This window comes from Panicum virgatum, chromosome 5N (assembly GCF_016808335.1).
Source record: "Panicum virgatum strain AP13 chromosome 5N, P.virgatum_v5, whole genome shotgun sequence".
In the NCBI taxonomy this organism is placed as follows: domain Eukaryota; kingdom Viridiplantae; phylum Streptophyta; class Magnoliopsida; order Poales; family Poaceae; genus Panicum; species Panicum virgatum.
In genome coordinates this window covers 35998315-36012633 of record NC_053149.1, presented here as the reverse complement: position 1 = coordinate 36012633, position 14319 = coordinate 35998315, and positions in this window count along the sequence as shown.

Sequence of the window (14319 nt, the reverse complement as noted above, 5' to 3'; positions counted from 1 at the left end):
AATGGACTGAGCTCAACGATTGAAAAGAGATTTTGAAATTATTTAGCGCGTGATTTGATTTGGTAAATTTTCGGGATGTTACACTTCTCCTCGTCTTGTGTTGTTTGAGAGTTAGAATAGTGCGTAGAGCTATATTTTCTTATTCATAGATCAGCAATCCATCTGGAGTTTTTTCTTAAAAGGTTATGAAAACAAGACAAAGTTCCTCAAATGACTCTCTCGAATCACTCAATGAATATTTTCTTACCAAGGCAATAAAACCTTTTTCCTTTCCTACTAAAGGGGTTTTTGTGGAGGTCAAAGATAGGATAAAAGAATGGGCATTACTTGCACTTCATAGATTGTAAAGTCAAAAAGCAGATCCATGAAAAAAATCAAATCATACAAGTGTGATCAAGATGTGCATGTGTGCGGAATGGAATGATATGACTAATTCCTTGCCATAGATCATCCCCTCTCCTTTATTTTTCAAGGTCATGGGCTATACTTTTTTTTGACATGCCTTGTGAGAATGTGGCATACCTTCTTTGGGAATGCATCTTTTCTATTTTTTTACATGCCTTTTGGGGCATGTGGCATACCTTCTTTGGATATGCATCTTTTCTATTTTTGACATGCCTTTTGGGCATGTGGCATACCTTCTTTGGGTATGCATCTTTTTGTTTTCTATATATATAGCACATACCATTTATAACATGGATAGAGTGGTCATGGAACAACACAAGGAATTTTTATTTCATGGATGGATGATGGATAATGCTAATCCCCAATATAGGAATTTCAAGCATGAAATGGGAGTGTACGTGAGCTTGATCATAAAGTATGAAAAGACTCTTACTAAAGTCACACAATTTGACAAAACTCAATAAAGTAGCAAGCAGTATATGGATAAGGTGTTGCAATACTAATCATATGGCTCTGGTAGGGATTTATCATCATTGAGGAACTTCCCTTTATTATTTTATTTTATTTTGCAAAATTAAAACTCCAAATTTCAAGCATCTCTTAGAAAAAAGATCATATTGCTCTAATTACCATATCTAAACTCTCAACAACCTAGATTTGGATTAAGCATATGCTACCCATAGGATTTTTAGGTTTTTAGCAAAAATTTTATCAAGCCAACAAACTCAAATCTAAGAAAGCTTCATCGTTATAAACTAGACAGATAAAACAAGCAGATCAGAACAAATTTTCATCCTTTCAACTCTTAAGAGATTAAACAGATCATAAGCATATGATAAAAAAGGGAAATATGATAAGGGAAATAAATTTTTATTTTGTTTTTATTTTATTATAACTAAGAGAAAATAGTAAAGGATAATCTACTTGGAGGAGGGAACCTCCCCCAAGCTAGCTCTTGGTTTAGGGTCCGATGACCAGGACCTTTCTCCATAAGGTTGAGGTCGGCTCGTCCATACCTGGAGGACTGGTGGTGGACGACGATGTCTTCTTCTTGCACCATGCCTTCTTGATCTTCTTTGGTGTTGTAGGTGGCGTGGGAGAGAGATCCTGGGACGGTTGGCTATAGGTTTCCCAAGCTGATTCTGTTGGTGACTCGCGAATCTCCCCTTCCTCCTAGTCTGGTTCTGTCGGAGATTCACGGATTTCCCCTTTCTCCCATTCTGGTTCGGTTGGAGGCTCATGAATTTCCCAATCTTCCCAAGTTGGTTCTGTTGGAGGCTCATGGACCTTCCAGTCTTCCCAGCCGGGTTCAACATGCAGCCCTTCTCTCTTGTCATCCTCATGCATCAGGAACAATTCTTGTTTCTTATTTTGGAACCTAAATTCCATGTTCTTTCCCATGATGAGGAGGCTGATCTTTCCTGTTCCAACATCAATGATGGCTCTGGCGTCTCCCAAACATGGTTACTGTCAGACCCGGGGCAGCGGGACTACTTACAGGCATAGAATGTTCTAGAGTAAGGGATAGCTCATGGATGTACCTTACCTCTCTTATAACTACCCGAATAGGTGTAGAACTAGCTACAATACAAGGAAACTACCCGACCGTGTTGTAGTAAGACTCCAACTGTACCCGGCTAGGACTTTCCATGTAACCCTGTTCCCCTGAATATATAAGGGCGGGCAGGGACCCCCTCGAAACACATCAACACCTAAGGCAATACAAACAACCACACAAGACGTAGGGTATTACGCAACTCGCAGCCCGAACCTATATAAATCTTTGTGTTCCATGCACCATCGAGTTCCAGAGCAGTCGATCCCTACATACAAACCTTACTACTAAGGGTATCCCTAAGCAGGCTTGGCAGTAAACATCGACAGCTGGCGCGCCAGGTAGGGGACTCGGTGAGTTCGATGGCCACCTTCGTCTTCGGCTCGTGGGGTCTGCGTCTCTAATGGTTTGGGTGGCTTTGACAGCCACCTAACCAATCCCCCCCATGCTGAGGGCAACCAAGTCGGAAAGCTCCAACAAGTTCACTAGATCAGATGGCCATGGCATCATACTGATTGCCGACCTCGCCAAGGAGATCGAGATGAAACTCGAAGACAACTTGAGTTCCACTCGGATTCAGATCAATCTCGAACCGAATTCTACTCGGATTGAGATTCCTCTTGCCCAACCCATCTTTGGGTTGCGCAACACATCATCTACTTACAAACAGATGATCGGATCCATCTATGAAAATAGCTTGGGTCATCTTCTACACGTCGAAAACCACTCAGTCACCGCTGGCCGGGAGGCGCCCGTTTTCGACGTATACCCGGATCCAGTTGAGTCATCTCATGACAGCCTGGACTTCATCACCAATGCGCTGGCAAAAATTCAACTCAAGTCCTGCCAGGATCATAAACTCACAGAACTACACGACAACCTTCGAGAGGTTGCCAGCATTGATGATCTCCTGTTTCAACACGGTACTCCCCTCGCAACTGAGAGGGAAACCGGGTCCGGAGAAACTTTCCTAGCTGATTATGAATCAGATCTGGAAAGCTTCTCCCCCGAACGTCTGGTTTCGGTGATCAACCAACAAGGTGGAGGTGCTCCTAGTCACCATGATCCTAACAAAGCCTTGGATCAGATTTCTGAAGACAATTTGACCTGAGACGCTCCAAGAGATGAGGATGAAGCTACTCACACAGCTCGCAGGGCAAGAAATCATCGTAAAGGAGAACGCAGGGCTCGAGCTGCTGAGCGTGCTCGCCTTCCCCCGCGCAACCTCAACAACGAATTCAACAATGTCGTAGATCCAGTCTTCACTACTCCAATCGCCGCGATGACAGAAGCAACCCTGCGACTCATGCAGATGCCTCAAAACCCGGAGATGGAACATGTCATACACCTCGCCAAAAATGTTGTTGAACAACTCGAGAGACAAAACCCATTGTCTTCGCTTCATGGCACCCGATCGAGGGCCACCGCAACAGTCATACCTCAGGCAAGCCGTACCCCCGGAGGCCGTCACCGTCAACAACAGCTGGAGCAACAAAATCAAAGAAACCAAGAGGATCAGGAAGTCTCAAGCATCCATCGTCCCAGGGCGTCCAACCACTAGCAAACCAAGCTCCTGGGCCTCAACTGAATCGCAGCAACAACCGTGGCCACAACGGGGAGGAAGTAGCCGATTCCATAGTGGACGCACGGGACATCATCAACGCAAGACACAGATATTAGCTTGCAGACAATTCCGATCTCTTCCAAGCCCTCAACAGAGTTTTTGACAACATCGAGTACCCGAAGGATTTCAAGCCAACGAACATCCAGAAGTATGACGGTAAGCAAGACCCTGCTCAACGGTTACGTTTATACTCGACCGCTGTTAGTGTTGCAGGAGGAGACACCAACACCAAGGTCCTCTACTTCCCGATGGCCTTGGAACCCGCACCCCTCACGTGGCTCGAAAGCTTAGCTCTTGAGTCCATACACTCGTGGGAGGATCTCAAGAAGGCCTTCATCGACAACTGTTGACGGCCATAATTTCACATTCTAAGCCGTCAACTTCTCAGAAATAATACGAGCTTTGCACTATGTTCCATTCATATTTTGTTTAATTCTAAAGAGTTGCATGAGTTTTGGATGAGTTTTGATTTCAGGAATAAGTGTACCAAAATTGAGCAGAAAAGGGGAAAATCCCAGGCCAACCGGCCTCTCCTAGGCCGGCCGGCCTGGCACCTCCGCAGGCAAGGCCCCGGCTTCGAACCAGTGACAACGTGACACAATCAAGAGGCTCTAATTCGAGGGTTAGGCCTTGGTTCAACTGGAAACACTGAAAGGCCTCAACACTCATCCAAAGATTCACAAGGTAGCCCCAGAGCACAAAGATTGCAGGAACCCACTTCCCTGGAGAATGTTCAAGAGCAGAGCAAGGCCTCGGCCAAGTCAGAGGCCGAGATGGGCCAGAGGGAGGTGGTCCTGAAGAGCCACTCTGCGTTGCCAGCACTGACTGCCGGAAACAAGGCAATTGGATAAGCGGCTACTTCATCGGGATGATTCACAGAAGGTAGTGATAGCTTTGAGAGCTGTTGTCTCAAAAGCGTCCACAAGACGATATCCAACCTCCTCAATCTCAATAGGCGGCCAAGCCAAGGTGGGGTGCTAAGGAATGGTCATGGTGACTCTGCTCTTCTGAACTTCATCCTCAGAAAACTGTCGTCCCTTGTACCGGGGTGGGTCTGGGTAGTGGAAAATATGGAGCGTATCCCACAAAATCCTCGGAAAGCCCTCCCAGTACAGGCAATCAGTATGAGCACATCCATCCTCATCCCAAAAGACATTGTGACAGTCCGCCATCTGAATCAAAAAGATTCAAATGTGAGTTATATAATTATCTCAAGACTTCTCAAATAAAGCTTTTAAGAAGACTGCAGAAAAATGTGATTCTGATTCAAAAGATTATATGATTTCACAAACTCAGGAGGTAAACAACCACAATTGGTACTGGTTCATCATTTGAGATTCTTTGGAACGAAAAGATCATTAGAACATCAAGATGGGGCTAAGGATGAAGGCATGACTCAAATCCATCTTTTTATCCAAGGAAATCTAAATGTTTCAACAAACATGCTCCTAATATCAAGTTTAAACTCAACTTATGATTTAAGCATACTAATACATATCCATGAAGATCCACACTAGAAATCCCTTAAAAAGACTCATGTAACAATTTTAAACCAAACATCATCAAACCATGCATGCACGGCCTATTCGCCCGCTCAAGATAAACAATTGCCAACTATTGTTGGGCTTACGCGGTTAGTACGGTGGCATAACATCAATACGTCTCTCCCTATTACATCTAGTCGATAAATTCTAACCGTTCTTAACTTATCGAATCGCGGTTAGTGTACCTACAGAAGATTGACAGAACATATATATATACTCACATATATATATATACATATATATACATATATATACATATATATATATATATATATATATATATATATATATATGCATTGAACCTTTCATGCCAGCACTCATGAAAGCATTCCCATACATTACCGCTCACTATAGAAACGGCAGCCATACAATTTCCGCCATATGGCCAACGTTAACATATGCGACTGAGATAGCATATTAACAAGTTCCTTTACTCTCAATATAATCGACCGATGGTCGGTATATTGGCAGCAGCTCAAGTAGGCCACTGCTTGAGCGCAGCGTTCGGTTCGCATCGCCGACGGGAAGGTCAGACTCCCTCAGCTGACTGAGTACACTTTACTTCCAATATAGTCAACTAATAGTTGGTATATTAGGAGTACCTCAAGTAAGCCACTGCTTGAGGGCAGTGTTCGGCTCGCATCACCGACGGGAAGGTCCAACTCCCTCAGCTGACTGAAGATCCTTACCTTCTTACCTTCGCATAGGTGCGTCGTTACAGAAATTTAAGGGTTTCTTGTGAGTATGGTTTGACAAAAATGTAAAGTGCTGGAAGTCAGATATAATAAACCATACATAGATAGCCACCTGATAAATCCCATAATTTCCCTAGGGCTTTACGCTCTATGCACAATCCTTAACGAAACCAACGTAGTTTTATAAACACTTTGTTGGTCCAATTTTTATACCGAAATCAATTTTTAAGGTTCCAACACCCATGGTGTACACTTGCAGCTCTGATACCAGCTGTGGCAGAACCACCTGAATTATCCCGGCTCAAGTGCGCTGGCCATCACCCTAAAGGCAACACCGGATCAAATGCACTTCAAACAGAACAATTCTTGGTCTGTCGGGTAACGTCCCGATACAACCACCGGTTCTCGGATCGAACAAGCATACCCCGCACGATGGCGAGTCCAGAGATATTACAACCATACATATTTTACAACATATGCATAGTATTTATTACAAACCAGTTCAAAGCATTATTACAGATCCAAACTCAGTAAATGTTATACAAGCCATAAGTTTAAAGTTCATAGTTTAAAGCAGTGGAAAGAAAACAGGACGGCTACAACACGTCTCAAAAGCATACCAAGCTAGCCCAAGCAAGGTATCACTCATCGGGGTCATTGCTGGCCGAAGACGGATCCCATTCTACGGACCAGCCATGAGGCAAAGAGCAGGGCCAAGTCAGACTAGCGATCTGGTCCTCAAAACTCATACATGAAAAAGGTTTCAACAGCAAGGCTGAGTATACTAATACTCAGCAAGACTTAACCCTCAACGGGTATACTTAGCCCACCTAGCTAGACTATGCAGGGTTTTGTAAGGCTCTGGTTTCCTTTTGCTGAAAAGCAATAAAGAGTAGGTCCTTACTTCACATTTTAGCTTTCCATATTCTAGTTGATTAACCATTCTATGTAAGCAACTAATCCTATCCAACCATGGTAGAACTTTAGTCAAACATCAAGATTGATCATAATAATGTTGCTCTTATTACTCTGTGTGGCAAAGGGATCAAGCAGTCCCAAACCGTGAGAAGCGGACGATTAGAATCGAATTTGTTAACCTGGCCAGGCAGACCTAACACACACGTTTGTAACACCGTCGGATCGTTCCCAAACAACTGTTTACCTTTCATTCCGACATGTGGATAGGGTCACTCTCCCCGACTACAGGGCACCATCTTCCTCCCTGTAGCCACGGTGTTGTGCAACATAAACATAAAGAAAAACCTATCTCTAAGAGAGAGTGAAAGGTATATCCACTCACCGGTCCGATCGGCTACTAGGCTTACCGCGTACCATATTTACGGCATGTGGCAAGTACATTCAAAAACTTAACCACCGCTACCACACACCGCGACCTTAGCAAGTTCATCAACACAGACGGGGTCTCACACAAGGTCATGATATCGAACACAACCCCGTCCGTCGTCCTTATATTGATAACAGAAAGTAAACAAGCAATTCCTATAGAGCTCGCGAGTGACAGGCAATCACTCGACTTTTACCGATCCTATAAGCTTAGCAATTATTCGAACTCAGGTCTAGTGTTCAGTACATAGGTTCCTAGGATCATGCATCTAGGGTTTCAATTCAAATCCTAAGAACTGTAAATGCACAAGTAAGTAATAACAGTAAATGGTAATAATTTGAAATATAAGGTTATGTCCGGGGCTTGCCTTCTCGGTAGTCACTAACTATTTCAGCCCTGGGCTCTTCCGAACTTTGGTCCGGGGCTTCAGTTAGTACAGCAGTGTTCACTTGAGCTTCAAGATCACCTCCTTCGGAATCCGGGATCAGCTCGTACATCCCGTCCGATAAGGCAGTCGTATCTATATGTAATGCAAGAATAGTATTATCAACAAACTCACGATGTGGTGAAGCTAAGCAAACAAAATTAATACACACATGGGCAATCGTTTATAGAGTAGTTAACTAACACTTCTAACTACACAAGGCATCATGATCAACAACACAAGAAAGCTATACTAACTTCCTAAACAAGTGGGAGTAGTTTCCTATAGCAATTAAATCATGGTTTGTTAACAAATCAACAACTCAGAGCACAAATAGTAATAAATTTAGAAAAAATTACACTAAACAGAATATGAACAGAGTAAGCTATCCTGTAAATGTCATGCCAAAACATGTAGCCATTTATTCAGAACAATTCATTCATTCAGACAACACCTAGGACAAGATTGAATTATACAGGTTAAACCATAGCAAAACAGAAGCTCAAAATTTAACAGAAGGTCGACACAGGGATGAATTAGCTACTGTAAATTTTTCATAATTTTATCTAAACAGAATTAATTCTGAGAAAATAAACAAAACAGACATCGATCTAACAAGATTCATTTTTAACTTCTGTTCTAGTCACGAACTGGGGCTCAAACTTCATGGATCAGCAATTAAACAAGCAATTCCTATAGAGGTCGCGAGTGACAGGCAATCACTCGACTTTTACCGGTCCTATAAACTTAGCAATTATTCGAACTCAGGTCTAGTGTTTAGTACATAGGTTCCTAGGATCATGCATCTAGGGTTTCAATTCAAATCCTAAGAACTGTAAATGCACAAGTAAGTAATAACGATAAATTGTAATAATTTGAAATACTGGGTTATGTCCGGGGCTTGCCTTCTCGGTAGTTGCTAGCTAAAACAGCCTTGGGCTCTTCCGGAATTTGGTTCGGGTCTTCAGTTAATACAGCAGCGTTCACCTGGACTTCTGGATCACCTCCTTCGGACTCCGGGATCAACTCGTACGTCCCGTCCGCTAAAACAGTCGTATCTATATGTGATGCAAGAACAGTATTATAAACACACTCACGAGGCGATGAAACTGCAGTCTAACAATTAGCAAACAAACTTAACACATGGGCAGTCATTTATAGAGTAGTTAATTAACATCTCTTACTCCACAAAACAACATGATCAACTTCACAAAAGAACTACACTATCTTCATAAAGCAAGTGGTAGTTGTTTCATATAGCAAATAAAACATGGTTTGCTAATAAATCAACAACTCAATACTCAAACAGCAATAAATTCAGAAAAAATTACTCTAAACAGAAGGTATATATATTAATTAATCCTGAAATTTTCATATCAATTCAGGTAGCCAATTATTCAGAACAATTCATTTACTCAGACAACACCTAGAACAAGATTGAATTTTTCCGATTGAACCAAATCAAATCAGAAGCTAGAACTTTTACAGAAGATCAAAAGAGAGCTAACTTAGCTACTGTAATTTTTCATGTTTTTATCTGCAAAGAATTTATCCTGAGAAAATAAACAAAACAGACAGCAATATAACAAGATTCATTTTTAGTTTCTGTTATGGACATCAAATGATTCTCAAATTTTATAGACAAGAATATATGACCAAAATACGATTTCACAAATAGTATTAGAGTTTTCTAAGGAAGGAGACTATTTATCACAATTAAATCCCACTAAACAAGCATTAAATCAAAGATATAGTTAGACAGTTCTAAAATTTCCCAAACTTGGGCAACAACAAGGTCTTAGTAAAATGTAAGCATGGAAAATGTTTCACACCCAGAACTTTAGTATTTATACCAGCACAAATATATTAGCATAACTATTAGATTAAGGAATCTTAAAACTTTGACCTTGCTAATGATGTCAAATAGGATTCAAATTTTTACCAGACAATATTAATATTGCAAGACACAATCAAGCCAAAAAAAACATGCAGTTACTGAGTACAACTCCTAGAATAAATAAAGCCTATTTATGCTATTCTTTTTCTTGGATTAAAATGCATACAAAAAATGAACATGTTGCATGTAATAAAACTTGTAGTTATTCTAACAAGGATTCCAAAACATTTAGATTTGCATTTTTCTGATTTTTCTACGAATTTCTAGGCATTTTCAAAGTTCAGCCTAAAAACAAAAGGAAAAGAACTGGAATCTTGCAGCTCGGCCCTTAGAACTTTTTGAATCCTAGCAAATATGCCCCTGGCTTGTCGGAGAAGAAGACCAGGAGGGGAATCGGCCGATGTTCCGGCCAGGGGACTCACCTGCGACGAAGCAGAGGTGGCTAGGGAGCTCGAGGAGGTCAGGGCGCATTGATTGATGGCTTCAGTGAGGGTTGGGGTGGTTGATTGGGGTATTCCCCACGGCGAGGTGCGGCGGCGGCTCTGGCAGCTCGCCGGCGACCGTGCTGCGGCGGCGGATTGGGGTGTGGAGGGGCCTGGAAGCTGCGCGAGGCTACGGCGGAGCTCAAGGCGGGGTCGGAGCGGGCGGAGGAGGTCTGGAGGGGCGGTCCCGCGGCGGCGTCAAGCTCGCCGGAGTTTCGGAGGAGGGGCGGTGGTGCTCTGGTGCCTGGGGCGCGAAACCGGGGAGTGTGAGAGGTGGAATAGAATGAGGAGGACAAGGCAGTGCTCGTGCGCGCGACAGAGAAGGGAACCGGGCTTTCCCCTGAGCTTGCCACGGCGGTGACGAGGTAGCGGCCGCGCTGATGGCCGGGGTGGCGTGGCGAAGGAAGGGGAGATCCAGCGCGAGGGAAGGAGGGCGGCGTGGAGTCTGGGCGCGACGCGTGGGAGACCACGGCAAGCAGGAGGTGGCCTGCAGCCCTCCACGGCGGCGGGCGGCGCCGCTCAGCGCCTGCGGTAGAGAGAAACTGAGAAGCAGAGAGGTGGGAGATGAAGTCTGGACTGATTTGCAATTTCCAAAAAGTTTAGGGGCCCTACTGTAAAACAAAAATATCTCCTAAACTAGGGCTCAAATGAAAAAGTGCCCACCAAGAAAGTTGTTCAACTTTTCAAGATCAACAACTTTGATGTTGTGCAAAAATTGATTTGACCAAAGGTTAAAGAGTTATTTTGAAAACATAGGAAGAATTTTGAATTTAATGGACTTTTGTCTTTTCCAATGCAAATTCAGTTTAATTTCAAACTAAAAAGCAAAATTTTCTGCCAAGCAATAATTACACTGAATTTTACAAATAAACCCTCCACAAAAGTAATATTTACTCTCCCTATTCAAATTAAGTTATAGAAAGGACCCTGCATTAAATCATATTTACACAACTACCCTTAGATTTTTACAATAAGATCCTTTTTCAAGAAAAATAAGCACATGATGCATAAAATAAATGCAATTCTACTGTGCAGACACCTAGGGTGTCACAGCCTTCCCCCCTAAAAGGAATCGCGCCCCGAGATTACAGGAAGAAAAGGAATGGAAAGGTTTGATACCTGAATTTGTTCTAAGAAAGTCGGGAAAGTTTCTTTGGAGAAAATTTTCAGTCTCCCAAGTGGCTTCTTCCTCAGTATGATGATTCCACTGTATTTTGTACATTTTAACTTTCTCTCTTCTAGTACTTCTTTCTTTGGTGTCAAGAATTTTGATTGGGTAATCAGCGTAAGATAAATCGGGTTCAACCTCGATATCTTGTGGTTCAAGAATCTTAGTGGGCACTTTGATGCACTTCTTAAGTTGAGATACATGAATGACATCATGAATGGCGGCCAACTGAGAAGGAAGACGAATCCGGTAAGCAATTGGTCCACAAGTTTCAATGATTTCAAATGGTCCGATGTATCGGGGTGCCAATTTCCCTTTTATGCCGAAGCGTTGAACACTTTTGTAGGAGATACTCGCAAATATACGAAATCACCTACCTTGAACTGTAAAGGATCTCTTCTTTTGTCTGCATAATTTTTCTGTCTTGATTGGGATACTTTAAGATTAGCCTGGATAACTTTGACTTTCTCTTCTGCCTCAATAACTAGATCTGGCCCAAATACTTTGCGTTCTCCAGCTTCTGACCAACTCAAAGGAGTTCGACACCTTCGACCGTATAATGCTTCAAATGGTGCCATTTGCAAGCTGGATTGATAACTGTTATTATATGAGAACTCTTCCAGTGCTAGGCACTTATCCCAGTTCTTGCCATATTGAATAGCACATGCCCTCAACATATCTTCAAGGATTTGATTGATTCATTCGGTTTACCCATCTGTTTGTGGACGATAGGCTGAACTACGAATTAATTTGGTTCCAAGGGATTCTTGCAATTGCTCCCAGAAACGTGCAATGAACTGCGCCCCATGATCAGAAATGATCATCTTTGGAATTCCATGTAGACGGACAATCTGGTCGAGATAAATCTCTGCATACCTCTTGGCAGAATAAGTGGTATTCACAGGAATAAAATGAGCGGTTTTGGTGAGTCTATCAATGATTACCCAAATAGAATCATGCTTCTGCGAAGTGTTGGGTAAGCCAACGATAAAATCCATATGATGTCCTCCCATTTCCAGGATGGAATGAGTAAAGGTTGGAGAGTACCAGCTACTTTCAAGTGGCTAGCTTTAACTTTTTTGACAGACATCACACTCAGAAACATATTTGGCGATCTCTCTTTTCATCCGAGTCCACCAGAAATTCTGTTTAAGATCCTGGTACATCTTGGTACTACCGGGATGAATAGAAAACTTCGATAGATGTGCTTCATCAAGGATTTGTTTTCTAAGCTGGTGATTCTTGGGTACAACAAGACGAAATTCAAACCATAGAACTCCTTTATGATCCACTCGGAAACACTTGTACTTTGCTTCTCATTGGGATAGCTTTTCCTTGATGATTTTTATACCTTCATCATGTAATTGTGCCATGATGATGCTATCATGAAGTGTAGGCTCGACAGCTATATGGTTCAGACTTCCTTGAGGTACCATTTCTAGATTCATTTTCATCATTTCCTGGCATAGAGTTTCGTTGAATGGCTCTACAAATAGACAATGGCATTGTGACTTGCGGCTGAGTGCATCCGCAACCACATTAGCTTTTCCTGGATGATAGTGTACTTCTAGATCATAGTCCTTTATCAATTCTAGCCAGCGTCTCTGTCTCAAGTTGAGATCGGTTTGGGTGAAGATATACTTGAGGCTCTTATGGTCAGTGTAAATGTTACAGTGAGTTCCCATAAGATGATGTCTCCAGAGCTTGAGAGCATGTATGACAGCTTCTAACTCCAGATCGTGTGTTGGATAGTTCTTCTCATGATTCTCGAGAGCTCTTGATGCATACGCGATCACCCGGTTGTCTTGCATAAGTACACAACCAAGTCCCGTACCAGAAGCATCACAATAGACATCAAAAGGTTTGGTACTGTCTGGTGTAGCCAGCACTGGAGCAGTAGTTAGTCGTGCTTTGAGGGTTTGAAAAGCTTCTTCACATTTATCATCCCAAACAAATTTCACTCCTTTCTTTAATAACTCCGTCATAGGTTTGGCTATTCTGGAGAAATCAGGAATGAATCGACGATAGTATCCAGCTAAACCGAGAAAACTGTGAATCTGATGGACTGAAGTAGGAGGTTCCCAATCCATCACTTCACTGGAGATAGTATGACCTAAAAATTTCACACTATCCAGCCAAAATTCGCATTTGGAGAATTTGGCATAAAGGTGATGATCTCGTAATCGCTGAAGAACGATGCGTAAATGCTGAGCATGATCTTCTTCATTCTTGGAGTAGATCAAAATGTCATCGATGAACACCACAACGAATTTATCAAGCTCTGGCATGAAGACTGAATTCATTAGGTACATAAAATATGCCGGGGCATTGGTAAGACCAAAAGACATAACCAGATACTCATAAAGTCCATATCTGGTCGAGAAAGCTATTTTCGGAATATCACAGGGCTTGATTTTTATTTGATGGTAGCCAGAACGAAGATCGATCTTAGAGAAAACCTTGGCTCCAGCTAACTGATCAAACAGGATATCAATGCGGGGAAGAGGATACTTATTTTTAATAGTAACCGCATTGAGTGGTCGATAATCAACACATAGCCTCAAACTGTTGTCCTTCTTCTTCACAAACATGGCTGGACATCCCCATGGTGAAGCACTTGGATGTATAAAACCCTTGTCAAGAAGGTCTTGAAGTTGGATTTTCAATTCTGCTAACTCATTTGGAGGCATATGGTACGACCTCTTAGAAATAGGGGCGGTACCGGGTTGAAGCTCGATAACGAATTCGATATCTCTATCAGGGGGCATTCCAGGTAAATCTTCTGGAAATACATCCGCATACTCACACACAACAGGAATATCTTCAATCTTAACTTCTTTTATGGCATAGGCACAAGAGTTGAAGCACTCTCGTTGTGGTAGATAGAGTATGGTGGCTCCTTCATATGGTGAATCTATCTCGATAGCTCGGGAAGAGATATCTAACAGTACTTTATGTCTAGTCATCCAATCCATGCCCAAAATAACATCCATGCCTTCTAAATTCAACAAGATCAAATCTGTCTTTATCAAATTGCTACCCAACTTAATTGGCACATGTCTAATGATTTGATTGGAAGCTATCTTCCCACCAGGGGTTGCTATCATGAAAGATCCCTTAGTATGACAAAAATCCAATCCTATTCTTGCTCCAAATTTGGCACTTATAAAACTATGAGTT